Source organism: Podarcis filfolensis (assembly GCF_964270895.1).
Source record: "Podarcis filfolensis genome assembly, chromosome: 3".
Taxonomy (NCBI): Eukaryota; Metazoa; Chordata; class Lepidosauria; order Squamata; family Lacertidae; genus Podarcis; species Podarcis filfolensis.
In genome coordinates, this window is record NC_139606.1 from 98,342,706 (window position 1) to 98,369,120 (window position 26,415).

At 42.1% G+C, this 26,415-nt stretch overlaps 1 protein-coding gene across 17 annotated transcripts in view; it reads right to left on the minus strand.

Moving 5' to 3' along the window:
• Positions 1-25,042, minus strand: part of TRERF1 (transcriptional regulating factor 1) — an 81,670-nt gene extending 56,628 nt beyond the window's left edge. For 6 of the 17 annotated variants that reach the window (XM_083604901.1, XM_083604899.1, XM_083604895.1 and 3 more), the window contains exon 1: positions 24,262-25,041. The gene's annotated coding sequence lies outside the window, so the exon portion shown is untranslated. Of the gene's footprint in view, positions 1-23,306; positions 23,503-23,875; positions 24,110-24,261 lie in introns of those variants that run through there. The other 11 variants (XM_083604891.1, XM_083604890.1, XM_083604898.1 and 8 more) reach the window with 7 other exon arrangements.
• Positions 25,043-26,415: the final 1,373 nt, after the last annotated feature.

The window sequence follows — 26,415 nt, forward strand, 5'->3', positions numbered from 1 at the left end:
CTTACATTTCACACCTCCTTTGAAAGCTCTGCAAGGCTCACACAGCCCCGCAAGCTCCCATACTGATACCCGTCACATCCACTTCAACTGTTCTATAATATTGGGTGCTCCTAAGCCATGAGTCTGCACTCACAGATATTTCTGCTGTTCAAGAAAGGTCAGGTCATTTCACATATTTTGTTACACGAGGTTAAGAGTTTAGAGGATTGCTCAACGTTTGTCAGGCACAAGAATGCTGCCCAGGACAGAGAAGGTTTGGCTTTCCTCTTCTAAGCGGAGCTTTGCTTTACAGCTAACCCAGGGCTTCTAATAGAAATAGTCTATGGCAAATGAATTAGCAGCTATTAAAGCATGCAGATACAGATTTGCATTCCACATTGCCTAAAATAAATTGCATGTGTTCTTTTGTTCTGTTTTTCATTTCTCTTGACTTAAAGGATTAGAACTGGAAGGCTCCCCAAAAGAATATAGAAATTTAATTTGACACGCAACAAAAGCTACTATGGTTAAGTGAGGCAAGAGGCTTACCGCTGACAATTGTACTTTTGCAAATTACAATGTGTGCGCATGCATAATTACAAAGCGGGTGATTTTTTCTCCAGATAAAGAAACCACAATTGTAATTATTTTCTTACATAACGGCAGATCTACAATATGAGGACCATCCTGAAACATTTTAGCCTGTGTCCGCAGAGCATCTTCTTCCCACATGCTGACTTAGCACTGCGGTACTGTACTAAACCGAGAGTGGTAGAAAAGCGTACACTAAGGAAGGCACACAAACTATGTTCCTGTTTTGAATCATGCAGGTAGCACCTGCCCTGCTTGTGCTAGTCCCACGTCTGCAACTCAATTCAGTAGAAGTTCACATGTGGCTTGTATCCAATACACTGAATTAGAACACCCAGTGTTCAAAAACGCCCTCTGTCTGAAATTAACATCCCTAAGCCGGCGAGAATCATATCCAATGAAGAACATTTTCCAGAAATAAAAATAAAAAAGATTTTGCAAAAGGTTTAAATCTTCTGAAGCGAGGAGAAGCAATTTCAAGAATGTAGAACAATATTCACACACACCAGGAAATATCTTCTTTAAACAGCAAACATTTTACAGTCATTTTTAATATTGCCACATACCCAATAAAAGCAAATTAGAGCACAAAACATTTTTCTACTATGCACCAAGTTAAAATATATAATCCTTATATAAACGAAGCATAGGAACACACCAAGACACAAAATAAAATTGATAAAACATTTTAACAAACATTTCACTTGTGCTTTGTCAAATGCAAGTAATAAGTTGAATATGTTCCCTGGACCTATCTTCAATGCACAAGTAGTCCAAAAGCAAAATATCTACTTGACAATCGTAGTTGTTTTTAATAAATCCTCAATAGCTTTTGTTCCTGCTAATTTCCTGTCTAGCCATCAACACAACTCCCACTCCTACCTTCTAGAAAACACAGCTTCTTCACCGCTCCTAATATTAAGGTTCCAAAAGCGTAAGGTTTTTTTTATAAAAAAAACATTAGCCACACAAACAGAAAATACTGCTGCTTTTTTATTATTTAAAAAAGTCTACAAGCAGAATCATAGTTTTGTTTGATTGGGAACTAGGAAACAGAGAATTTGCATCACAATGAACAATAAAGAGTTTTGTCATTTGCGGCACAGCTGAAAATCTTTTTCCAGTGACAAAATATTGCAATCTGAACAGTAAGAAAATGTGCTATCCTGCAATGGAGGGTGTGGGTGTGGGTGAGGGGGCTAGATCTACAGACAGATCACAGTGCATTTATCATACAGGGAGGAAAATGCCTGGAAAGACTGAAATGAATCCTTCCTTTGCCCATGCAGCCAACCTGCAGATTAAAGAACAGCTTCTCAAATCCAGGTGTCCCCGTTGCCCCAAATTCACAATGCTTATGTGTTTTCACTTCATGCAACTGAATCTCTGACTCACTGAGTTGGTTTGGATAACCTAAACCAAGAAGCCACTAATTAATTATAGTTTCCTGTTTCATCAACCAAACCATGGTTATCAGGTTTGGAACAAGCCAGGATATCAAACCAACTTTAAACCAAGCCTGGTAACTATAGCTTAAAATTTCAGACAAAACAAGAAACTATGGTGAATTCAAGGTTCAGCTTCTGGGTTTCCTTGCAGCAAAAGTAAAATCAAAATGGCCATGTGAATGGGCAGAAGTTTGCTGCATATATCCACTTAGTAAGTCATTACTTAATATGGTCCCCACACAGCACTTGAAAAGGAACATGAATGAATGCTTTGGCAGACATGAAAGGAAGGAGGTGGAGGAAAGCAAATCATAGCAGAGAGTTAAAGCTACTTTAGATAGAGAACCCAAAAGAGTAAGGGCTGCTTCACATATTATGCAGTTGTAAACCCACATTTGACACCAAATACATACACAAAAGTAAGACACAGCTAATTCTAGCTCCTTGGAATGTGTGCCTGAATGATACACATTTGCAAATGTATAAAGCTAAGTTACAAAACATTTTAACCCTTATAGAATTCATTTGCATTATAAATGTATTAAAAGTATTCACCCTAAGCTACCAGGACAGAAACACAGAAACCAGGTTGATGACTTTGCACAAAAGAAATCAATAACTCTGAAGCGGCTTTAACTCAGACCTTTAAAAACCAACCTGATGTAATAGATCTAAAATGAACACAGGCATTAAAAAAAGAAAAAGCTATAAAGCAGGAAAGTGTTTTTAAAAAAAGAAAAAAAGAAAAAAGAAAAAGAGTATTGAGTAATGTTTGTATAAAAGTTTCATTTTCTTCAAAGTTTTCACATAAAGATCCTAAAATGAAAAGGTAAATAAAAGCTTAGTAAGAAGTTATGGATAAAATAAGATATAATTTTACACTTTAAAAAAGTTTTTAGATTCTATTTAGATGATAGCCAAGTATAGTAAACATATAAAAAGGCTAAGAAATAATAAGAAGTAGTTTTTAAAAGTTATGTTGTTAATAAGCTGAAGAAAAAGAGAATGTATATCCTAATAAAAGTTTAAAAGCAACATTTACAATAAAAACACTGCTTTCTTTTGGGGGGGGGGGGAATTAACAGGAAAGAATTAAACAAAAAGCACTTCACACCATAAAAAGCCTTGAAATATTTTCACAAGCCTCACTTGATTTATCTATTTTCAGAGTACGCAACAGAGGGCTTTGATCTAACCCAACACCAAGAAGCCAAATGAAACAACTGAAATCTTAAAATAGGAAGACTATAGAGATAAACTTGAAAGGATAGAACAAGTAGCATGACATGCCGAGATAGTAAGCTTCTCCGGAAGCACAGAAAAGGACAGAAAATAAAATTCTCACCGTTTCCCGATACCTATTCAATGACGGAGAAAAGTTGGCCTTCCGAGGGAGCAAATCTCAACGATGCTACAGCAGGAGGTGCTATTCTGGCAGATGAGCAGAAGATCTGTCCTACTCCTTATTTTCCTCATCCCTGTACAGCAATTAGGCTTGCTTAGATTCTAAACCAGGGATAGAGGCCTAACTCCAATGGCCGTTGCGCTACTAAGTCCCATCAACCTCGTCAATTAATCTTGATGGATGAGTCTGATGAAAGCTAGAGTCCAACAACACACGGAGAGCCACAGAATCCCCACTACTGTTCTGCACTGTCTGGTCTGAAGACTCAAGTCTTCTTGTTGTTGCTTAGTTGTTTAGTCGTGTCCGACTCTTTGTGTCCGACTCCCATGGACCAGAGCACGCCAGGCGCTCCTGTCTTCCACTGCCGCCCGCAGCTTGGTCAAAACTCAGTCTTAGACTAATTAAAAAAAGGTGGGGTGAGCACCGAAAAGGAAGGAGGGCAAAATAAACGTGGCAATCACAGAATTGTTATGTCTGCTAGCTGGGCTAAATCCCAGACGGGGGAGACAAGGGATGACCTTCAAGTGAAGATTGCAAGCCAGCTTTGGAGCGAAGTTCCTTTCAGCATGAAATCAGCTGCGGTTGCTTTGTGGGCAACTGTCTTTCTACAACAAGAGATGGGGAACCGTTTTCAGGGCAAGGGACTACATGCCAGTGCACAGTGAAGCAAAAGTAGATGGAGCATCAAATGTCAAGGTTACCTTTGTATTGTACGTAGGCCAGTGTCTACACTCACACCCCCTCCGTTTCCACCACCCAGCCAAGCAAGAGGCATTAAGAGAGTTCAAGACCACAGAGTGGAAGAGTGCCCTATTTGCTCTCTGTTTTACACACAACACAGGAAACTCACCAAACTAAACCCGCTGCAGCTTGGGATTGTGTGTGTGTGTGTGCCATGCAGCAAAAAAGGTGCTGAGCAGGGACACAGCTATGGACAACCCGAGAAAGCTCCATCCATCATGGTGCCTTTCCATAAAAGCAAGCTTAGTGTGAGAGACTAGGGTGATGTCAGAAGGTTCCAGGAATTCTCTTCGTTGTGAGATTATTTTGTGTGTGTGAGGGGCATGATTCTGTGAGTTTGTTTGGGTCATGGATGAGAGCCAAGAGGCTGGGTGATTGGGAAATTGTGCCAGAAGGAAAAGGAACAGATATCAGTATACATTTATTAGTAATTTGTATTTATCTTTTGTGTGTGTGGTTTTGGTCAGATTTCTGGTTGCTGTTTTAGATTTCTGTGCACTGCTCTCTCTCTAGCAGTACAGTAGTGGTCTAAATAAATTAATAAACATAGATTCCACTCAGACAAGAACAACTGGGGCAAGATGCAGTGACAGTGCGGGGTTTAGCCTGGGGAGAGTTCAGAGGGGTCCCACCCAGTTCAAATGGCCTTTCTTACTTGACTTACTTTATAATGACTTACTTGTGTGCTAAATGCACAGTAGTTACTGAAGAACTTACTGATGCTTAAAAGGAAGACACCAACACTCACACTTAAATTATAGCATTTTATCAATGGGAAAATGCATATCCACATACAATCAGAAGGTAGTCAGTTGATGCAATGGTTGGCATGCTGCACTGGGCCCTGGGAGGTCAGGATTCAAATCTGCACTCTGCCATGAAGCTCCCTGGGTGACGTTGGCCCAGTCACTGGTCTCGTAGTCTAACCTACCTCACAGGGCTGTTGCTATTGTTTTTGTAAGTATATTACAAAACAACATAGATGCAGAAATTGAAAAGAGAAGTGATTAATTTAACCCTCACCGAGAGATTAAGTCTGCATCCAAATCTGAAGTCCACACCATAAATCCTTATTCACAGATTCCTCGAAGGATAACCCCCAAAAATGATCAAAGCAACCTAGAATGCTGATATAAAGTCCTGTATAGTCATTCTTCACTGTATGCTTAATGAAGCAATTTCATTGTACCGCAAAGAAGTACTTTTGTTTTAAACCTTGTGCCCTTCTAAGTTTATTGGTGAGCTTCTAAACAAGGGCCAATTTCCAGACTTTATTATAACAATCCGTCAGAGGCTCCTTCCATATATCTCCAATACCTAGTTGCAATAAGTCTTGCTGTTAATAATAATACCCAACTATTGGTTTAAAGCATACACTTGCATCTTGATCACATCTTCTTTTAAAAAAGCCAATTCCAGACATTTAACAAACCTTCCTCCAGTAATTTAGTGGATTTTCATCAAACGCTTCATCCCAAGGAGGCCAGTTGGGGAAGTGGTTCGAGTGCTGGACTAGGACCTGGGACTAATTCCTTCTGTTTATGCCATGAGGACGATGACATGCTAGTGCCTGTGCTGAATGCTGGTAAATAAGCAACGCAACTCCCCAACACCATCTTGTGAATTTGATGGTTTGTTTTTTAACCAAGCTCTCACAAAGCTCTTTTCTCCAAATCAGAAGCCGCTGTGGTACTGGGGTTACAGCAGCAATGGGCAGACTTTAGGTTTCTTGGATCTCCTTTGCTATTTTCTGGAACCCCAATATTTACCAACAGGAGTCAGGAGCTGAATACTGTACATGCAAAGATTCAAAAACAAGGGTCCTTCTGAGCATATTCTGAGCCTAAAATTATGCTTTCAGTACCAGAACTGAAGTCAGTTCATGGCCCTCTTGCAGCACCTCTGGTTAGCTCTCATCATTTCAGCAGCTGCATTTAGGTGAGGGAAATGTTTTATTCCTATTTGTGAGTCAGAAACCCTTTCTGGTCTACCCAGGTTCCCTTACTAGCCTACCCAGATCCCTGTCTACCTTCTGCTTGACACTGCAAGTGTCAGACAAGCATTACGGAGACCAAAGTTCAAATCCTCATTCAGCCACAAAGCCCCCCCAGGTGACCTGAGACCAGCCACACAATCTCACAGCCTAACTCACCTCACAGGGATGTTGTGAGAGGATAGAATAGTGGGGGGGGGGCAACTGCGGAAGAACCATGAACATGAACATCACCTCAAGTTCTTTGGAGGAAAGGTGAACAATTTGTTGGTTTGCTACATTTATATCTCGCCGTTTCAATTTCTGCCCCCTTGCATTCTTTGCAATGAATTATTGGATGTTAGGTCTGCTCTGTTTCCACAGCAGACATGTACCCCTTTCAAGGTTAAAAGCTCTTATTCCACAGAAATTTATTCCTCTGCTTTACGCAGTGGGTAAGATATCATCTCAGTGGCACTGGTTATTCAATACTAAGAATAATATAGGCTTTAAGACCAACACAAGAAATACCAGAGATTGGGTAATGTTTAAAGCTTGGCCCTAACCACACTTATGTACCTAGGAACAAGCCCCTTGAGATTCAGTAAGTGCTGACTTCTCAGTAAACATGCTTAGGACTTGACTGCACATCGTTTCTGTAGTATTTTAGTCTATAATCGAGTCCAGCAGTAGTAAGTTTTAATAAAAACCGATTAAATAGTTTAAGCTGCATAGCTAACACTTTGGGTTGTTTTCAGCTTGTGTGCATGCACTTTGCCTCTGCATTATTTTAACGATGCCAACCGCCAAAACTGCACAAGTCCCAACTTGATTTTCTGCAAGCACATTTCAAGCCCTGAACCATATTTGACTTCAAATTGCTACATTAAAGGTATAAAAAGAAATAACATCGTTTGGATTTGGCTTTTCAATTAGCTCTCATTGCATTGTTTATGTTTTGAACCGACGTGTGAATTTGAAAGGAGCCTAGAAATTTAACCTAACAGACAAATTCTTTTTTTAAAAAAATTACAATTTTATTACTTTGCTATAACTGGAAATCTTAGATCCCTTTCTGGAGGGATTTTGCATATTCAGTTAAGTTTGAAGCAAAACCAAGCCAATCCTTTTTTTAAAACCTTCATCACTCAAAAACAACTTTTTTGAGGTAGCGCTGCTTTTGTACTTTTCTCGTACATTTTTGGTATTCAGCCAAAACATGGGATGTCAACACTTCAGAGGTGACAAAATAGAACAGTGCTTTCTTTTCTATGTCATTAGCAGCTATGTACCACAATATTTATTTTGCTTCCCTATCTTTTCTGCAGTTTGAAGTAAACTTTTAGACCCAGCTCCAGAAGGGAGAGCTGGGTGGTATGAACTTGGGACTCCAACTCCCATCAGCCCCAGTTAAAATTACCAAAAAAATCATATTAAGAGAAGCTGCTTGCAGAAATGTGTACATCAGTCAAAACTACATACAGAAATGCATATAATAATTTGCATGTGGATTTTTAAAAAGAAAATGCACAAACTGCATTTTGTGCGGGGGGGGGGATTAATATTGGCAGAATGACAGATCTTTCCGTCCCTACTCAGTATAAAGGCAGCTTAAGTTCATCACATTTCATTTTTACCTGCAACACTCAAACTATCCCTCACATCTCTTAAGACAGCATTTCACACCTACTCTAGTGAGTTGTCCTACTTTAGTTCTGTGTTGCCAAGTACAGATGCCCTTACTTTACCAAAATAAAACCCTGGTGCAAGTAAAAGCCTATGAGTTCATTTCTCCTTTCCCGATAACAACCTTTGGAATTCCTTCCCTTCCAAGCTATAATACTGATTATTTTTTATGAGTTGATTTGAATCTAAATAGCAAATCATTAATCAGCTTGGGGAGTCTTAGTCAATAGTAGCTTACGATGCCACAACTGCACAGGGTAACTTCCTAACTTTCATTTTAGTTATTAGCCATTGGACTTACAAACTGAACACTTTGGCTAAACAACCAACCACCAAATTTATTTTATATGCCCACTCATCCGTTCCAAAAAGGGTGTTCAATCTTGCCAGTAATTATTGCAAGGGAAATGTACACTCTATATAGAAAAACATCAGATCAGTCAGAAATAAACCAAAGTGGAATATATGCAGTAAAAGTCAGAGAGTCTAATCATGTAACTGGCTTTCCTTTTACAGTCAACAGTCAATATACATGTGGAGACTGGCAAAATCCCAACCACTGTTCAACTAGAATGGAGCACTCTGCTGTTGTCCACGCACATTTTAAGTTTTTGTGTTCCACCACAAAACTCTGCCTCTCATCATACATAACTTTCAATAAACAGAAACTTCCCTTCGTTAAAACACGAAGCATAATGAAAATTCCCAACAGCACCAGGGTGGAAAACAAGATTGTAGCAGCAGAACTGCACATCATCTGCAGCATAATCTTAAACATTCGAACAGACACTTCAAATGCTCACCAGAACACTGAAGTCTTCACCTCGCTCCTGATATCCAATCAAGAGTAGGGCCTGACAAACTTCCCTCAGGAGGTAGTTTCACAACTTCTCTCACTTATGCCAAACAGCCTGACAACAAACAGCCCTAGTAATACAAGTTAGTGATGCCTTCAATTCTTAAATAGAGGCTGTACCTGCAACTTTAAAACCTTTTTGTGTGAATGTCAGCTGAGGTGTTTCAAGGTCCCACATCAGACAAAGCAATAAGGAAGCCATCAGGAATTTTGAAAATAACTACCCTAAGGGGACCATCAATCGCATATGTTATCTCAGTTTGGAGCCTTCTGACAACCTCTTGTGTATCGCTGTTTTTAATACCCATTGCCAAACAATCCACCACCAACAATGTGTGGTGGAATTTTTCCCCTCAGTGATTTATTTTCCCCCATAGAAAATCTTCTGTTTCCTAAGTTCATGAGTAATCATGAACGGGTGCCAACTGCAAATACAACAAAAGGTAAGCTTAGCAGTTTCAAAGTTTTTAGCTTTGATTACTAAATGCAAGTAAAATAGAAATACTAACTTTTTTGTTACTTGTTGAAGACAAACCAGTCAGTCAGTGAACACTCAACATAAACATAAAACATACCTATAACCATCTGTATTACAGAGCAAGCACATCATAAAGATGCTAAATTAAATCCCTCTCTAAGACATCACAAAATTTTCTGATGCAAAATGGTTTTTTCCCAAGGCAGCTTACCCTAACATACAGAGGGAATTTTCCAGAAAAACCCGCAATACTTCAACTCGCCAAGAGTTGCTGCCAAGCTCTTGGAGTTTTCATATCAGTACAAGCTAATTTTGTTCATTTAATTTATAAATTACTTCCTAGAAAACATCCCAAAGTGATTCAAAAATGTGTGTGTTTGTAAAACACACTATTTCTAATCCAATGTAGATGAAAGAGGACAAAAATCTTCACTTAAAAGGTTTGCTGGAAAAGGACAATCTTCAATATGCACCAAAAGACAACAGAGATGGCACCTGTCTGATACACAATTGGAGGAAATTCCAAGAGGTAGATGCCACAACACCAAAGGTCCAATTTCTGCATCAAATGGAATGGACCTCCTGATGAAATGGTATCTGCAGGAGTCCCTCTATCTGCAGAGCACCAAGATGGAAGTTACCAGGGCATGGAATAACAATGCACACATTCAGCTATGAGTCAATGTCATAAACCAAGTAACATATGCGCACCTTTCCAATGTGGCCACACGCAGCGTAGAAACAGGGGTGGAAAACGCAAACAGCAGGTAAGAACATATGAACTGCCCATGGTACCTTAGACCAGGCATAGGCAAACTCGGCCCTCCAGATGTTTTGGGACTACAACTCCCATCATCCCTAGCTAACAGGACCAGTGGTCAAGGATGATGGGAATTGTAGTCTCAAAACATCTGGAGGGCCGAGTTTGCCTATGCCTGCCTTAGACTAAAGGTCTATGCAGGGAAGGGTTGGCAAACCAAATGTGGCCCTCTGGACTTCTCTATCTGGCCCTTGGCACTTTCTCCAAGCCACACCTCCTCTCCCCAGGCCACACCCCTCTCTTTTTTTTTTTTTTATAATATATTTATTAAAGTTTTCAAATAAAGCATATATTAGATAAGCACTTATCATTGTTCATTTAACATCTCTCAATTGTTACATGGGACTCCCCCACACCTCCCGCATACACTTACATCATTATTAAATTAGTTTCAAACAAATTATCATTTAATTCATCTTAATTAGTAATCTTAATTTGGTTTGACATATAATTCAACCTTAAATCTAATTTAATGGTAGACAATTGTCTGCACTGGCATCCAATTCAGCACTCAGCCAAATTACAATATTTTTGTAAATAAATCTTAAATTTCCTCCAGTCTTCTTCCATCCTTTCTTCTCCCTGGTCTCGAATTCTGCCGGTCATCTCGGCTAATTGCATATAGTCCATCAGTTGCATCTGCCATTCTTCCACAGTGGGTAGCTCCTGAGTTTTCCAATTCTTGGCAATTAATATTCTTGCTGCTGTTGTTGCGTACAAAAAGAATGTTCTGTCCTCTTTTAACACACTCTGGCCGACAATACCCAGGAGAAAGGCCTCTGATTTCTTAGTGAAGGTGTATTTAAACACCTTTTTTAATTCATTATATATCTTCTCCCAAAAGGCCTTCACTCTAGGGCAGGTCCACCAGAGGTGAAAAAATGTTCCTTCATTTTCCTTACATTTCCAACATTTGCTATCAGACGAATGGTATATTTTAGCCAGTTTAACAGGGGTCATGTACCATCTATACATCATTTTCATCACATTTTCCTTCAACGCATTACATGCAGTGAAGTTCAGCCCAGAGGTCCACAACCTTTCCCAATCTTCAAACATAATATTATACCCAATATCCTGCGCCCATTTTATCATTGTTGATTTTACCATTTCGTCATGTGTGTTCCATTTCAGCAGCAAGTTATACATTCTTGAAAGTACCTTAGTCTTAGGTTCTAACAGTTCAGTTTCTAACTTTGACTTTTCCACTTGGAATCCTAGCTTTTTGTCATTTTTAAACACTTCTTTAATCTGAGCATAGTGTAACCAGTCTCGCACTTTGTCTCTCATCTTTTCTAAACTCTGCAATTTCCAGTTGTCACCATCCTTTTCTATTATCTCCCAATATTTTGGCCAGTTGGCCTCCATATTGGCTCTTTTCCGAGCCTTAGCCTCCAGGGGTGACAGCCACCTCGGAGTTTTATTCTCCAGTAAGTCTTTATATTTTGTCCAGACATTAAAGACTGATTTTCTGACAATATGGTTCTTGAAGGCCTTATTTATCTTAGCTTTATCATACCATAAATATGCATGCCATCCAAACGCATTATTAAAACCTTCCAAATCCAAAACATCCGTATCTTCAAGAAGTAACCAATCTTTTAACCAGCAGAAAGCTGCAGCTTCATAATACAACTTTAAATCTGGCAGGGCAAAGCCCCCTCTTTCTTTCGCATCTGTTAATATTTTAAATTTGATTCTGGGCTTTTTGCCCTGCCAGACAAATTTAGAAATATCTTTCTGCCACTTCCGGAAGCACTCTGTCTTGTCTACAATCTGCAGTGTCTGAAACAAAAATAACATTTTTGGCAATACATTCATCTTGATGGCAGCTATTCGGCCTAACAAAGAAAGTTTTAGTCTTGACCAACTATCCAAGTCTCTCTTAATCTCTGACCAACATTTTTCATAATTATCTTTAAATAAACTCAGATTTTTTGCTGTTATATTTACCCCTAGGTATTTAACTTTTTTAACCACATTTAGTTCTGTCTCTTTCTGAAGCTGTTCCAACTCAATATCTGTCACGTTTTTCCCCAAAACTTTAGTTTTTTGCTTATTTAACTTAAATCCTGCCACTCGACCAAAGTTTTGAATCAGTTGTAGTACTCTTTTCAAACTAGACTCCGGCTCCTGTAATGTCAGAACTAGGTCATCTGCAAAAGCTTTAAGTTTATATTGTTTCGCTCCGACCTGAATCCCTTCCACCAACCGGTCCCCCCTAATCATATTCAGGAGCACTTCCAGAACCGAAATAAACAGTAATGGGGAAATCGGGCAGCCTTGTCGTGTACCTTTTTCAATTTTAAACTCTTCTGTAACCACATTGTTAACTATCAGTTTAGCCTTTTGTTCTGAATATATTGCCTCAATCCCGTTCTCAAACCCCCGTCCCACTCCCATTTCTTTTAAATTCCCCTTCATAAATTTCCAAGAAATGTTGTCAAAGGCTTTCTCCGCGTCTATAAAAATTAAAACTGCTTTAGTGTTTATGTTTGTTTGTAAAAGTTCCAATATGTCTATGATGTTCCTTGTGTTAGTAAACATATGTCTGCCCGGGAGAAAGCCTGCCTGGTCTTTATGGATTATCTCACTTAAAACTTTCTTAAATCTTCGTGCCAAAACATCTGCAAATATTTTGTAATCCACATTTAAAAGGGAGATGGGACGGTAATTCTTGAGTTGTGTCTTTTCAGTTTCTGACTTTGGAATCAATGTGATAAATGCTTCTTTCCACGATTCAGGCGCCTTCTTCCCCTCCATTATTTCATTACTGACCTCCAACAAAGGTTGTATCAAATAATCCTTCAATGTCTTGTAGTAGTTAGAGGTCAGTCCATCTGGCCCTGGTGATTTGCCCTGTTTCAGACTCAGGATGGCCTGTTCAATCTCTTGTCGTGTTATTTTGCCATTTAAAATTGTTCTATTTTCTTCTGACAGCTTTGCTAATCCATTTCTCTCCAAAAATTGTGTAATCTCTATTTCATCTTGTGGCCCTTGAGTATATAACTTTTTAAAATACCTCTGGAAGCACTTTCTAATCTCTCCCGGGTTCTGAATGTTCCTTCCTTCAACCTCTAAGTTTGTTACTGTGTTTAATCTTTGTCTCCTTTTCAACTGCCAAGCTAGCAGTTTCCCACATTTATTTGCCGATTCAAAAGTTTTTTGTTTCATTATTTTAATCTTCCATTCTATTTCCTGATTTATCAGCTTGGAATATTGCGCCTGATAAAGTTTAATTTCTCTCAGAATCGGTTGGGACTTCGGGTTAGATCTTAACTTCTTCTCCAACTCTTTGATACTTTCCAGAATTTTATCTTTCTTTTCATTTTGCAGTCTTTTCTTTAAGGAATTCTGTTGAATCAAGAACCCTCTCATCACAGCTTTACTTGCATCCCAGATAGTTCTTTTTTCCACCGTAGTGTTCAAATTAATCTCAAAATAGTCCTTTAAGGTTTTTTGGGCCTTCTTTACAATTCTTTGATCTCTAAACAGGCCATCATTCATCTTCCATCTAAAGGAGCCGATTGGGATCAATGTCATATCCATTCTCAAGGCGTTATGGTCGGAGCATGTTTTGGGGCAGATTTCCACCTTCCTCACCTTAGGTGCCAGACTTCTAGTTATCCATATTTGGTCGATTCGTGTCCAAGTCAGTTGAGCTTCAGAAAAGAATGTTCCTTCTCTTCCCAGGGGGTTTCTAACTCTCCAGATGTCAACCCAGTCCATATTGTCAGTCATTTCAAAAAAGGTCTTAGGTAGTCTTCCCTCTTTAGTAATGTTCTGGTTCTGTGACTTATCCATATTTGTTGATACGACCCCGTTCATGTCCCCCATCATGATGACGTTGTTGTAATCCAGATAATCCAGCATGATCTCGTGCAACTTCTTATAAAAATCCGATTTTCCTTCATTTGGAGCATAAATTCCTAATATCAAAATTTTTTCTCCTTGATACTGTACTTCTATTGCGAGGATTCTTCCACTTTCATCTTTAAAGAGAAATTTTGGTGAAAGGCTCTCTTTTGCATAGATCACTACACCTCTCTTTTTAACTGTATCCGATGATATAAATTCTTGACCAAGCCTTTTATTTATTAACACCTTTCTATGGAGCCTAATCACATGTGTTTCTTGTAAGCATATAATGTCCAATTGTTCCTTTTTTAGAATATGAAAAATTTTAGACCTTTTTTCGGGACTGTTACAGCCATTTATGTTCCAACTCAAAAGCTGCAGAGACATCCTGGATAGATCTGGTTATTCTTTCTGGGGTGGTACCTTGTTCTCCGGTCCTTGAGGATCCGAGGGGGCGGGCTCCCCTGGAAGTTCTGGCGTTGGCAATCCAAGTCCTTTGTGGAGGTCTTCTCCGTGTGCTCCCAAAAACTTGTCTCTATCTTCCACTGTTTTGATTTTGATCTTTCTCCCTCTGTAGGTAAAGGATAATCCTTGTGGAAACTCCCACCTGAAGATAATTGCGTTGCTTCTCAACAGTCTTGCCAATTCCGTGTAGTTAGATCTAAGGTCCAGCAACTGCTTAGGAATGTCCTTGTAGATTTCAATTCTCTTGCCCAAAATGTCTAGTGACTTTTCGTAGTGCAGGCCCAAAATCTTGTCCCTTTCCTCCTTTGATCTCAGTGTTATCAAACAATCTCTGGGCTTCTCTGTCCTTCTGACTCTGCCAAGCCTGAAAGCAGATACAATTTTAAAGTCTTTTTCCTCTAACTTCCAAAACTTGGCAAATTCCTTAGTTAGAAATTCAATAAAATTATCTTCTTCCACCTCTGGTATTGACCGTATCCTCAAGTTGGTCTCCCTGTTTCGCAGTTCTGTCATCAAAAAGTAAATCTGATGTTCTCCAACTTGTTTGCTGAGTGGTCTTACTTCTTTCTCAAGTTCTTCCAATCTTTGACTAGTATCTTCAGCCAGTTTACGATTTTCACCTACAGCCTCCTTTAATTCTCCAATAGACTGGGCATTCTGTGCAACTTGTCCAGTCAGCTTATTCAAGCTTTCTGTGTTCTGTTCAATTTTAGCTGTATGCAAATCAGCCTTCTTGTCCAGAGCCTCCAGTTTCTCCAAAATTTTCTCCAAGACAGAGCTACTTGTCCCTGAAGCCATATCTCCCAGGTGCAGCTCCTCTGTCTCACCCTCCCCTGCCTGTATTAGGGAGGCCGCCTCTATGTCTGGAGGCAAAGTGGAAGGCAAGGCCGGCACAGAAGATCTACGCTGTGAGGCTGCAGATAAAGTTAGAGTTGTTTGTTTAGTCCTTCCTCTTCTCCTTGCGCCACTCATTCCAAAGTTATCTGTAATCCAAGGTCAATCCAAGTTGTTCCCATGAGAAAGCAGAGTCCCAGATACAATAGTCAATCAGAGGCCGGGAAAGGGAAAGTAAAACAAAGTCACTGCTGTAAGTCCAAAATCCTCTAGAGGGAGCTTAATACGTCTTCAGGGAAAAGATCAAATCCAAGTTAAACTTATAAATTTAAATCCATGTCTATCGCCTCCACATGTATTATTTTTAGCAGAGTAAAACTTAAAGCAAAACAGTGTTTCTTACAGTGCCTTGACTGCAACAGTTTCAAAGTATCCAGTTCCAACTCAGAATGTTTCAAAATCTGAATTCAATGTATCCAAAGTTGCAAACTGGTGCTCATCCAGGCAGCTCCAGCATCAGAGATTCTTATTTATTTTATAATCCACTGGTGCCACAGAAGAAGAATATCAGTGCACCCCGAATATAACCAGCAAAAGTCAATAGCTCAAAGTCTTTCACTCAGAAAACTGCTTTAACAGGGTGCCAGCATTTAGTTAACGCATAACTTTTTGTCTCCACTCCTCCTGCTCTTTGCTTAAAGTTCAGTATAGCGGGAGATGGGCTTCCTGCTTATCCTCACTCCGTTTTCAGCCAGATTTCAACTTTTTTAAAAAAGTTTTAAAAGTTTCATAAAGTTCTCAAAAAGTTTCAGAAAGTTGACAAAAGTTTCAGAAAGTTTTCAATGTCCAAATTTACTCACGGGTTGTAGTTTCCAAAGTTCAGAAAAGTTGCAGGAAGAAAGGACAGCGCTGACCGGCAACAGCAATGCGGCTTCACTTCGCTGTTTGCGCAACGACCCACAGCGCCGCTACCCCCTCCGCGATCCGGAGCCCCTTACGGGGTCCCTTCAACGTTTTGGGGGCTGCTTCTGGCGCCCGCCGGGTCCCGAGACCACAGGCTTCTGCCACCTGTGGTTTTCCTGAGTGGGTCTCCGCTTCGCCGTAGCGGACGACCCGTTTACAGCGGAGCTCCCTTCTCCTTACTCGGAGAAGGCAGCCATTACCGGTCGCGCCGCCTCCGGAAGTCACACCCCTCTCTGGCCTTGATTGCCTAGATTGTGTCCTTCAACTCTTGGTGTTTGCCTCTTGCTTGCCTGAATGGAGAATTGGAGATAGGAGTGCCCACTACATGAAAGCAAAATTTAGAGGCACTGCTCTGCCTGCTTTTGCCTCCGGCTCCACCTACAATTGGCATGTTGCCCTGAGAAGGTTGCTCAGAATAGAATGTCAAAAAAAAAGGTTCCCCAGTCCTGACGGAGAGCACTGATCCAGCATGAACGATCCATATATTCGTGCCTGCCCACATTCTTCTACATTCCACACTGCAGACTTCCTCAAACGCACACACGTAGTCGCATTCCACATTGCAGACTTCCTCAAACGCACACACGTAGTCGCATTCTCAAGCATACTACAACGAAGCAGCAAACTATGTTTAACTTGTGACGCTACATGACATGCCCCTAGCTTGCATGTTCCTGACTTCCAGTTTTGTGGCAAATTATAGGTTGCCATTACATCTGAACTAAGCAAAAACTATGGGGTGTTTTTTTAAAAAAATCAAAAACAATCATCATCACTATCACATTTAGATTCCACCTTTCCTCCACAAAGTTCAAGGTGAAGCACATGGTTCTTCCTCTCCCCATCCAAGCTGGTGGACAGGCCATCACTATATCTTACAAGCAGACAAAAATACTGAATTTTTTACAAGACACAAAGTCATAAAATTGTAGCGTTTGAAGACACCGTGAGGATCATCTAGTATTACAGCTGTCAATGCAGCTGTCAAATATGGGGATCGATCTTGCACATGCCAATGCGAACTCTACAAATACAGTTCTTTAAAGACACTCTCTTGAGAATTATATATAGATAAAATCATTTTTGTTAAGGCTGAAATCCTAACCCCACTTCTTGAATTCAATAGCGCTTGTTTCTGACTATACATTTTTGGATTCCACTACAAACTTTTTCCTCATCTAATTAGCTCCTTTACTATTGATTTTCTTAGTATAATGAGGTCTCTTGGGCAAATGTATGTTAAATGTCATTATATGGTGTATATTTCTTACATATTTTTAAAGCACGTAACACTACAATGGTACCTCGGGTTACAAACAGCTCGGGTTACAAACACTTAGGGTTACAGACTCCGCTAACCTGGAAGTAGTACCTCGGGTTAAGAACTTTACCTCAGGATGAGAACGGAAATCGGAAGGCGGCGGCAGGAAGCCCCATTAGCTAAGTGGTACCTCAGGTTAAGAACAGACATCCAGAACAAAGGTACCACTATATGGCACAATGAAGGAATACTGTAGACCTAGCCTGAGAAGCAACCCCCAATACAGCATCATGCAAGACTTTGTAGGCCAGGGATGGGGAATCTGTAAGCCTCTTGATGTTGCTGGACTACAACGCCCATCATCCTTGACCACTGCCTGTGCGGACTAGGGCTGATGGGAGCTGGGAGTCTAACAACATCAAGAGGGGCAACTGGTTCCCCAATGCAAGCTATCTAGCATAGCCTGCTTCATGCAGGAAATCCAAAGCAACAGCTAGAGGAGCAAGGACAATTGCAGACCTCAGAATATACCAAGGTGGCTGGGGAAGGCACACTGCAGAGAACCCTACCCTGCCACTACCCAGAGAAGGAAGAGACCTTAAGAGATCGGAAACCTAGGCCCAAGCTAACAAAATGAATTTCAATAGGGACAAATGAAAGGTTTTGCACTTGGGCAGGAAGAACCAGATGCACCAACGTAAGATGGGGGCACCTGGCTTACTGGAAGCACATGTGAAAAGGACGTTGGGGTCTTAGTGGACTCCAAGCTGAACCTGAGTCAACAGTGTGATGCAACAACAAAAAAAGCTAATGCTATTCTAGGCTGCATCAACAGATGTCTATAATCTTTGACAGGCTTCCTCAACCTCGGCTCTCCAGATGTTTTGGGCCTACAATTCCCATGATCCCTAGCTAGCAGGACCAGTGGTCAGGGACGATGGGAATTGTAGTCTCAAAACATCTGAAGGGCCGAGGTTGAGGAAGCCTGATCTTTGAGAATTCTTGGAGACAGGTGAGATCCCTGCAGACTAGAAGTGGGCTAAAAGATGACCCTTGTGGTCCCTTTCCATCACTACAATTCCATAATTCTACCCAGTTGGGAACATAGGAAATTGCCAAACTGAGTCAGTTCATTGGTCCATCTAGCTCCATACAGTCTAATTTGACTGGCAATGACTCTCCAGGGTTTCAACCCGACCTGGAGATACACAGGATTTAAGATGGCATACTCTGCACGCAAGGCAGATGCTCTGCTACTGAGCTGCAGGCTTCCTTCCTCTTAGGACATGTATTTCCTACCCCTGACCATCTTTGCTGCCCTCAGTGAACTCATTCCAATTGGTCAACACCAGTGGTTCCTAAAGTGAATGATACCACCCCTAGAAGAGGGAAGTGGGATTACCTAGAGGTGTAAATGACTCTCAGACTTTTGAAAGCTGGTATCACTGGACCAAACTCATCACTTTTGCTGAACTGATTATGCTAAATAGTTTCAATTGGATTTTGAATAAATGTGCAATTAAGTGAATTTTATTTTGCTATTATCTTCCTTAATGGGTCCTACAAACCTGAATAATGCCTTTTTACCAGGTAAGGTGGGGGGCACTGGAGATGCGTTTATGGAACCAAGGGGTGGTGGCCCCCCAAAATTTAGGAATCACTGGTCTACACCTGGATGTGGTGCCCAGAACGGAACACAGGACTCACAATGTCTTCTAATCTTTTCAGCTACAGAACAAGTGAATGTGGAAGCCACCCACAACCTGCCTTATTTCAAAGCGAATTAAAATTGCAGAGATGTGCTGAAAAACTACAGTGAACGATTCATTTTGTCAGACACACATGGATCTCACAAAATCAAGCGCATCGTTCAGTTTTGCTTTAAATGCAAAATTGAGGGTTTACAAGCAAACGCCTTTGAAATGCACAGTGTCGTTGCTATTATTTTATGTATAAGCTTTTCTTATCATAAACCAGAGACATATGCTGGGGGAAGACAAAACAACATACAGATAATTCTTCATGAAAACACCACAAACACGGAAAATAAAAAAGCATTAACCTTTGCACAGGAAAAGCTTTCTCCAAAAAGGGGGAAATGTGGTTCTGCATATATAGGACCTGCATGTGCCATAAGAAGGCTAGGGAATGAAGCAGCCACATCCTTTGCTTACAGTGTGGTTGTGTGTAATGCACAGCAAACACAGTGCCAATGAGACCCCATCCACCATCTTTATCTGCCCAGAGGCACACCAAGCATTTTAAGCACTAAGCATTTTAAGTAGCCTGCAGTGCCCCTAACGTCCGACGCTAACACAACACAAGGCCTGGGTGTATTACCGAAAACGTTTCCCCCTGAAAACTCAACAATTAAATGAATTTCAAACCAACCAAGTGGCTGGCAATCCATTCCCACACGAGGAAGTGTGTCAAACTTTCAGGTCCTTCAAAGTCTTGGAAGCTTGAGAGAGGCTACTTGGTGGTACCTCCTACACATTCCACCATGTTTTTCTTAAATCTTTACAGAACCTAGAAAGAAGTACACAACTTGAGGTGGTTTCCAATATGGATACCACCTACAGTCAAATAAACAGTTTGTTTAATCAGCTAAACAACATTTAATAAACTTAAAAGGTATCACAGATCAATCACGCAAAACATATTCTTTTAGCAAGCATTGATCATTGTTGCTAGAAGTACTTACGCAAAGGAGAAAATGCCACTTTTAATCTATTAAAAACTCAACTGATTTATCGACTTCCTTTGATCAGATAAGCGCCCTAGATTCCAGTGGTTCAATTCCAAAGAAACAGGTGCAGAAACAGATATTTCTAGAAACAATGCTCTGTCTCCTAAACTCAAGTCTGTGAGACACTGCACATGCGCAGGGACACTCTTAGTAAGAAAGCTTTTAAGGGTTCACAGTGCTTCAAGCGCACATCCTCAATAACTATCTCAATATTATGATTGTTTATGAACCGTGCTTATGAAGTATTATCACCACTGTATTGCAAAAGTGGAGACGGACAGAAAAACAGCAGCTTACCCAACAGGGTGGCTGAGAGATAGGAGCTTAGCTTAGGCCATACAACAAGTTTGTGGGTAAGCTACCGTTTGAACCAAAAACTTCCTGCTCATAACTCACTCTTTGCTATCAGTGGTACAGCAGCTCTCATCATTGTTATTTAATTTATTTTTACATTTACAACTCCCCATTTCCTCTAAAGACCTCGAGGTGGCATACATGATTCTCATTTTATGTCTGCCTTTCATAGTAGACAGGGGATTTGAACCTTCATCTCCCAAGTCCTAGTCCAACACTCTAACCACTACACTACACCACCACACTTATTACTTCTCACACTCATACATACACACTCTTTCCAAAGAGGAGTAGTACTCGGATCAAAGCATGGTGAAGCCTGGCAATTTTCTTACATCCACCCATGCACACAAAAGCAGACCCCTAAAAAGGTGTAGTTGGGCTCATGCCTCAACTGTTAACATCAACACCTTACATTTAAAACAACCTTATACCCTCTTTGACACTAAAGGAAAGTTGGGGGCTGTATATCCTTAACAAACTATAGTTACCAGGACACTTTCCCGGGACTCTGATTTATATAGCAACTCTGAACATGTTCAGAACATATACCTTCACCGACTTCTAAATCGCTTCCCAGCCAGATTCAAAATGCTGATTTTGACCTAGAAAACCTTAAGGCGGCTTGGGACATGAAGAACGCCCCCCCCCCCGTATGCGCCTGTACCCATGCCCCAAGGTCCTCTACAAAGACGCTTCGCCAAGCACCCTCTCAAAGAGGGGCTACAAAGCGGCTGGACCACTGTGTCTGGCAGCAATAGAGAAACATGGAGACCAGAGAAGAGACACATTGCATCCGAACTAATGCTTACCATACATTATGTGAACAAACCTTGCAATACCTCTGCAACAAAACAGTCAGAGCTTGTACTTTTTGCAGTTCTTATTATTATTAATTAGTTAAATCTGTATACCACTCTATACCCACAATTCTAAGGGCAGTTACAACATAAAATCACAAAATACATAATAAAAATAAAAGCAACCCAATAAACAACCTACAGTGGTACCTCGGGTTAAGTACTTAATTCATTCCGGAGGTCCGTTCTTAACCTGAAACTGTTCTTAACCTGAAGCACCACTTTAGCTAATGGGGCCTCCCACTGCTGCCTCACCGCCGGAGCACAATTTCTGTTCTCATCCTGAAGCAAAGTTCTTAACCCGAGGTAATATTTCTGGGTTAGCAGAGTCTGTAACCTGAAGCATCTGTAACCTGAAGCGTATGTAACCCGAGGTACCACTGTACTTCCCACTACCTTTTAAAAGGGCGTTGGATGTCAATCAGCCAAAGGCCTTCTTAACGAGAAATGTTTACATCTGGCACCTAAAGGTGTGTAACGAAAGCACCAGCAGAACCTCCCTAGGAAAAGCATTCCTTAAACAGGGAGCCACTGCAGAAAAGGCCGATTCTTGTGTTGCCACCCTCCGGACCTCTCATGGAGAAGGCACACGACGAAGGGCCTCAGAAGATGATCTCAGGGTCTGGGTAGGTTCATATGGAAAGCATTTCGTTTCCCTCTAAAACTCAATGCTTAAAATGTCACTCCCTGAAAAGAAAAATGCCCCACCCCAATCACCGGTGCACGTGTCTGCTAACTTACCCTGACGATTCATGCAGCTGATGAAAATAGACTAGTTCCACCAAGACTCAGGCTAGGATGAGGAACCTACCAGGGCAACATTCCCTTCCAGGCTTCCTTTCAGTAGTCCAGAAGCAAAAATGGAAGGGGCAGCAAACACAAGTTCTACCTCCTTGGTACAGTAGGCTAGTTTCTCTACACCCAAATCTAGCTTCCATTCAGGCCAGTATGAGGCAGGAGTTGAAGGACATAATATTCCAGCCACGCAAAAATATCTTTGTTTCCTACCTCTGGTTCAGGCCATAATAAATATGTTAGTCTTTAAGGTTAGTCTTGAAGGTGCCACAAGAGAGTGGGTTGGTCTTGGTCTTCTAAAAGTGGAGATCTAGCTCCACGCTCCAATCCTAAACACACTAAGCAGTTAAGTCCTATTGATCACAGTGGGACTAACTTCTGAGCAGGGATGCAGGTTTGCTGTTGACCACGATGCTCCACCAGCTTTTTGGTAAACACTGCAGATTATATCACATTAAAAAACTACTAGACAGCTGGCAAGAGATTCCAAACCAATTAGGCACATGGTTTCCCCCACATTAATATACTTTAATCTCATAGCCAAGGACCACATTCACACTATACATCTGGAAACCTACAAACTGACTCTGGAGAATTTTAAACCAGGGTTGACATATGATTAAATACACCTTAGATGATTAATTAAAAAAACTGCTTATGAATTAAAACAAAAGAAAAACAGGCATATTTTGCTTTTAAGCTTAATGCTCATAGGCACAATTCAGGGATGAATATGCAAGAAAAGGACTAGTGGCTCTTCTAACATGGAACCCAGTTGCCTACAATTTCATACATATTTGGTTTAAAAATAATTAAACATTCTATTTAAAATAAACTGCTACCAGGTTAACCCGGACAACTTTTGTGGGTGGTCAAAGGGTATTTTTTTAAACTGACTAATCAATGAAAAGTTGCAGATCTCATTTTAACCTCTTGGGTGAAGCATGTGAATCCTGCATTAACCCAAATTACACAAGCAGATATGGATTCTGTTCATGCAACGCTCTCGTAGTCAGACTCTGGAAACAAGGAAAAATATATATGGTCTCAGTACCGGCCTTGCATATTCCCCTTCTCCAGTTGCTATATTTTTATATGAAACACAACCGCAACACACAACCGTATTCATTTATGGGTTTTTTCAGGCACTGACTCATCTCTGTTTTTTTTAAAAAATTGCATCCATCTTACTTTAAGTGCCTCTTTCCTTTTGATGAATGCTAAGCGAACGCTACGGGGAAAGAAAGCATGGGTGTACGGGCTTAGGGAGTGGCCAAGATGCAAATCTCTCGCTTTCTAATTTCCCACCGACTGGGAGCAGGTAGGTAAGGCAGCGTGTGCGATCCGCCGTTGCCAGATCCTCGCATATGGTTCTCTTGCCACACCGCGGGCAGCTCCCTGTACACGCACTCGATTTAAAAGATCACGCTGCCCTCTTCCCGCCCCACCCCCCGCAGTGCGAGGACTCGCCTCGATCCGATTTAAAAAAACACTCACGGCCTTGCACCTTACTTAAGGAAGCACGCAGCCAGGGGGACATTTATTTATAATAAAATAATAATCATAATAATAGCCAGGCTTAATGATCTCTCTCCTCCTGCTGGGATATCTTGCAGGAAGGAGCAGGAGGCAGGGAGGGCCTCGCCCACTCAGTCCTACATACCGAAAGTGAGTGAACTTACAAACTTAAAAAGAAAAAAAGAAAAAGTTGAGTTTGCAAGCTCCGTGCAAGAATGGAAGTTGTTAAGCGTTTTGCCTACCTGGTGCAAGTCTGCAACAAGTGCATGCAGGGTCCGTGTGGGCGCAGTTTTTAATACATATAATGGATCTATATTGTGCAGCGACGGGGCAATTGCAATTTTAATTTATTACTGAGCTGCTATTTACTCGGGTCCTACTTTGCTTACAGTACGAGCTCTTGCTGTAAACAAATATCGCTCCGCCAGGAAATATATACTTGCATATCTACACGCAACCCCGCCGCCTCCGCCCCCTCTTCTCCCCCCCCCCCACCCCCTGTGCAATGCACCCTCCTCCCCTCCGCGACTGTACAGGGGGGAGACGGAGAGAGAGAGGTGGAAATAACTAATCTTCGCTCTTTCCCAAGCCCACGCCAGGAGGAGAAGCTCAAGGGAGCTGGACTTACCTTGTGCATGAAATTCCTTGCATGCCACTTTAGGGTGGGGGCTCTGCCCCCCCTCTCTTAATCTCTGGTGCAAAATCCCCGTGTCAGCAAAACGCTGTCAAATTATTTTCGTGCAAAAGAAGGGGGGGAGAGAAAGCAGAAGCAAAAAGGGGAGGCGGCTAGGAGAGAAAATCGAATCACTCCGCCGAGATGGGTCTGGTCCTGAGTTTGCAAACCAGGAAGTAAGGTGTCAGTGGCGGCAGTTAGTAGCAGAGCGCGGAGCCCTTCGCCGGGGTCTCCTGTCTTAAGGAGTGACCTGCGGGCTGGGAGCAAACTCCGGCAATTTAGCGGCGTGTCTTCCTGGGGTTTTCAGTAGGGAGGGTGTTTTCTCTCTTTTTTTTTTTTTGCACTGCCCCACTCGTTTCCCTTTTCTAAGGGCTGCAGTTCCCATGCAGCAGGTACGGAGGACAAACCCACCTCCCCATGCGCTGCTGCCTGTCCGAGCTGTCGGCGGCGCCCCGGGCCAGATTCCCGGGTGGTGAGCAGCAATTGCACTCGGGGGCCAGGAGATCCCCGGTGACGCTCCAGGCTCGGGGTGTGCAAACATACACACACACCCTGCGTGCATGGCGCGCCGTTTCCTCGTTCTCTGCTTCGTAACTCGGATCTTTCTTGAATCCGAGCAGAGTTGGGCGGAGGGCGGGTTCCATTTCTGCAAAGGAGCCGAGGAGGAGGAGGGTGCGTTTGAAACACATCCTGGAGGAGGCACGCGGCCCGATCCGACGCGTGTTTGCTCGGAAATGAAGCCTGCAGTATTTATCGGGCTTATAAGACTGTGCCCCCCCCCCCAACAAACACAAACACACCCGAAGCCCTATATATGGATGGCTTGAGACTGTAATCCTGGCAGCAAGCCCCATTCACACGGGGACTCGCGAGGAAACGTCCACAGGATCGCGCTGCAAGAAAGCGCCCTGGGGAGTTTGGCTTTGTGCCCGCCCCCTCCCTTGTCGGGGAGACGCAGGAAGACAGTGCCGCTTCGCAGCAGGGTGTGGGCTCCTCGTACTGTACGCTTCCCCGCCGCCCTCCCACCCCTAACGCCATGACTGCAAAACGTGGGGAGGTGGGTGGGGGGGACGCCTCCTGGGAGCGCCCCCCACTGGCTTGTGATTGGCGCAGCGCTCCGACGTGAGCCCGCGGGCGGTGCTCGCTCCCCGCCTCCCTTCCCCAGCACTTCTCAGAAAAGAAACTTGCAGTATTCGTCGCAGTCAGATGCCTCTCCATTTTCATTTTTATTTTTTTTTTGCAAGCCGTCGCGGGTTAAAAAGAGCGCCTGTATGCGCAAGACGTTTATTACTGCCTAAGCTTGCCAGCGTCTTCTTTCCCCCCTGTTTAAAGCTCTTGTGCCTTTTGCAGCAGAGTGGCCAGCAGCGCTTTTTTTTTTAAGTGGGGGGAGGGGGAGCTTTGCCTATATGTATTGACATCAGCATGCTGGGGAAAGCTTAGTTCTTGGTTGTCAAGCCTGCCGTTAACGGCACAGGAGCCAAGTTGCGAGGGGAAGTTGGCAACCTTGCGATGTGTTTGCATGACTTAGCCGCCGTTGGATGTGCTTCTGGCTAGTAACTTAGATCTGAGTTCCATGCATGTGTGTTCATTACTTCATGATCTTCCTGTTTGAATGAACCTTTGCAGGTATAAGCTCAGCTCAGATAGCATCAAATGCAATACGTTACAGGGGACTTGATTTGCTACATCCAGCACATTCATGAAACGTCCACTATTAAACTGTAAACGTGGCACTAGTAGTATATTTGTGATGAAAGATCCAAGAAAGTGTTTGAATCCTTTCCCTGCTAGCATACCTGAAGCTGTCAGTTCCGGAATGGGTTGTGTGACCAGTTTTGATGCAAGGAAGGAAGAGTTGGGACGAATGAGCTAAGCAAATGCAATGTCACTGTTTGGTGGCAGGAGTGGGATCCATCACTAAACATTGCAGGGTGAGGGGTCCTCTCTCCCTAAATAGGCGCACTCATAGCTGTCAACCGTCCCTTATTTGGCGGGAAACTTCCTTATCCCAGCGCCATGTCCCGCTGTTGTCCCTTATTGATGATGTCCCTTAAATTTCCCGGGTTTCAAAGGAAGCAGCTCCTCTCCCTCCCTCCCTGCCGGCCAGGG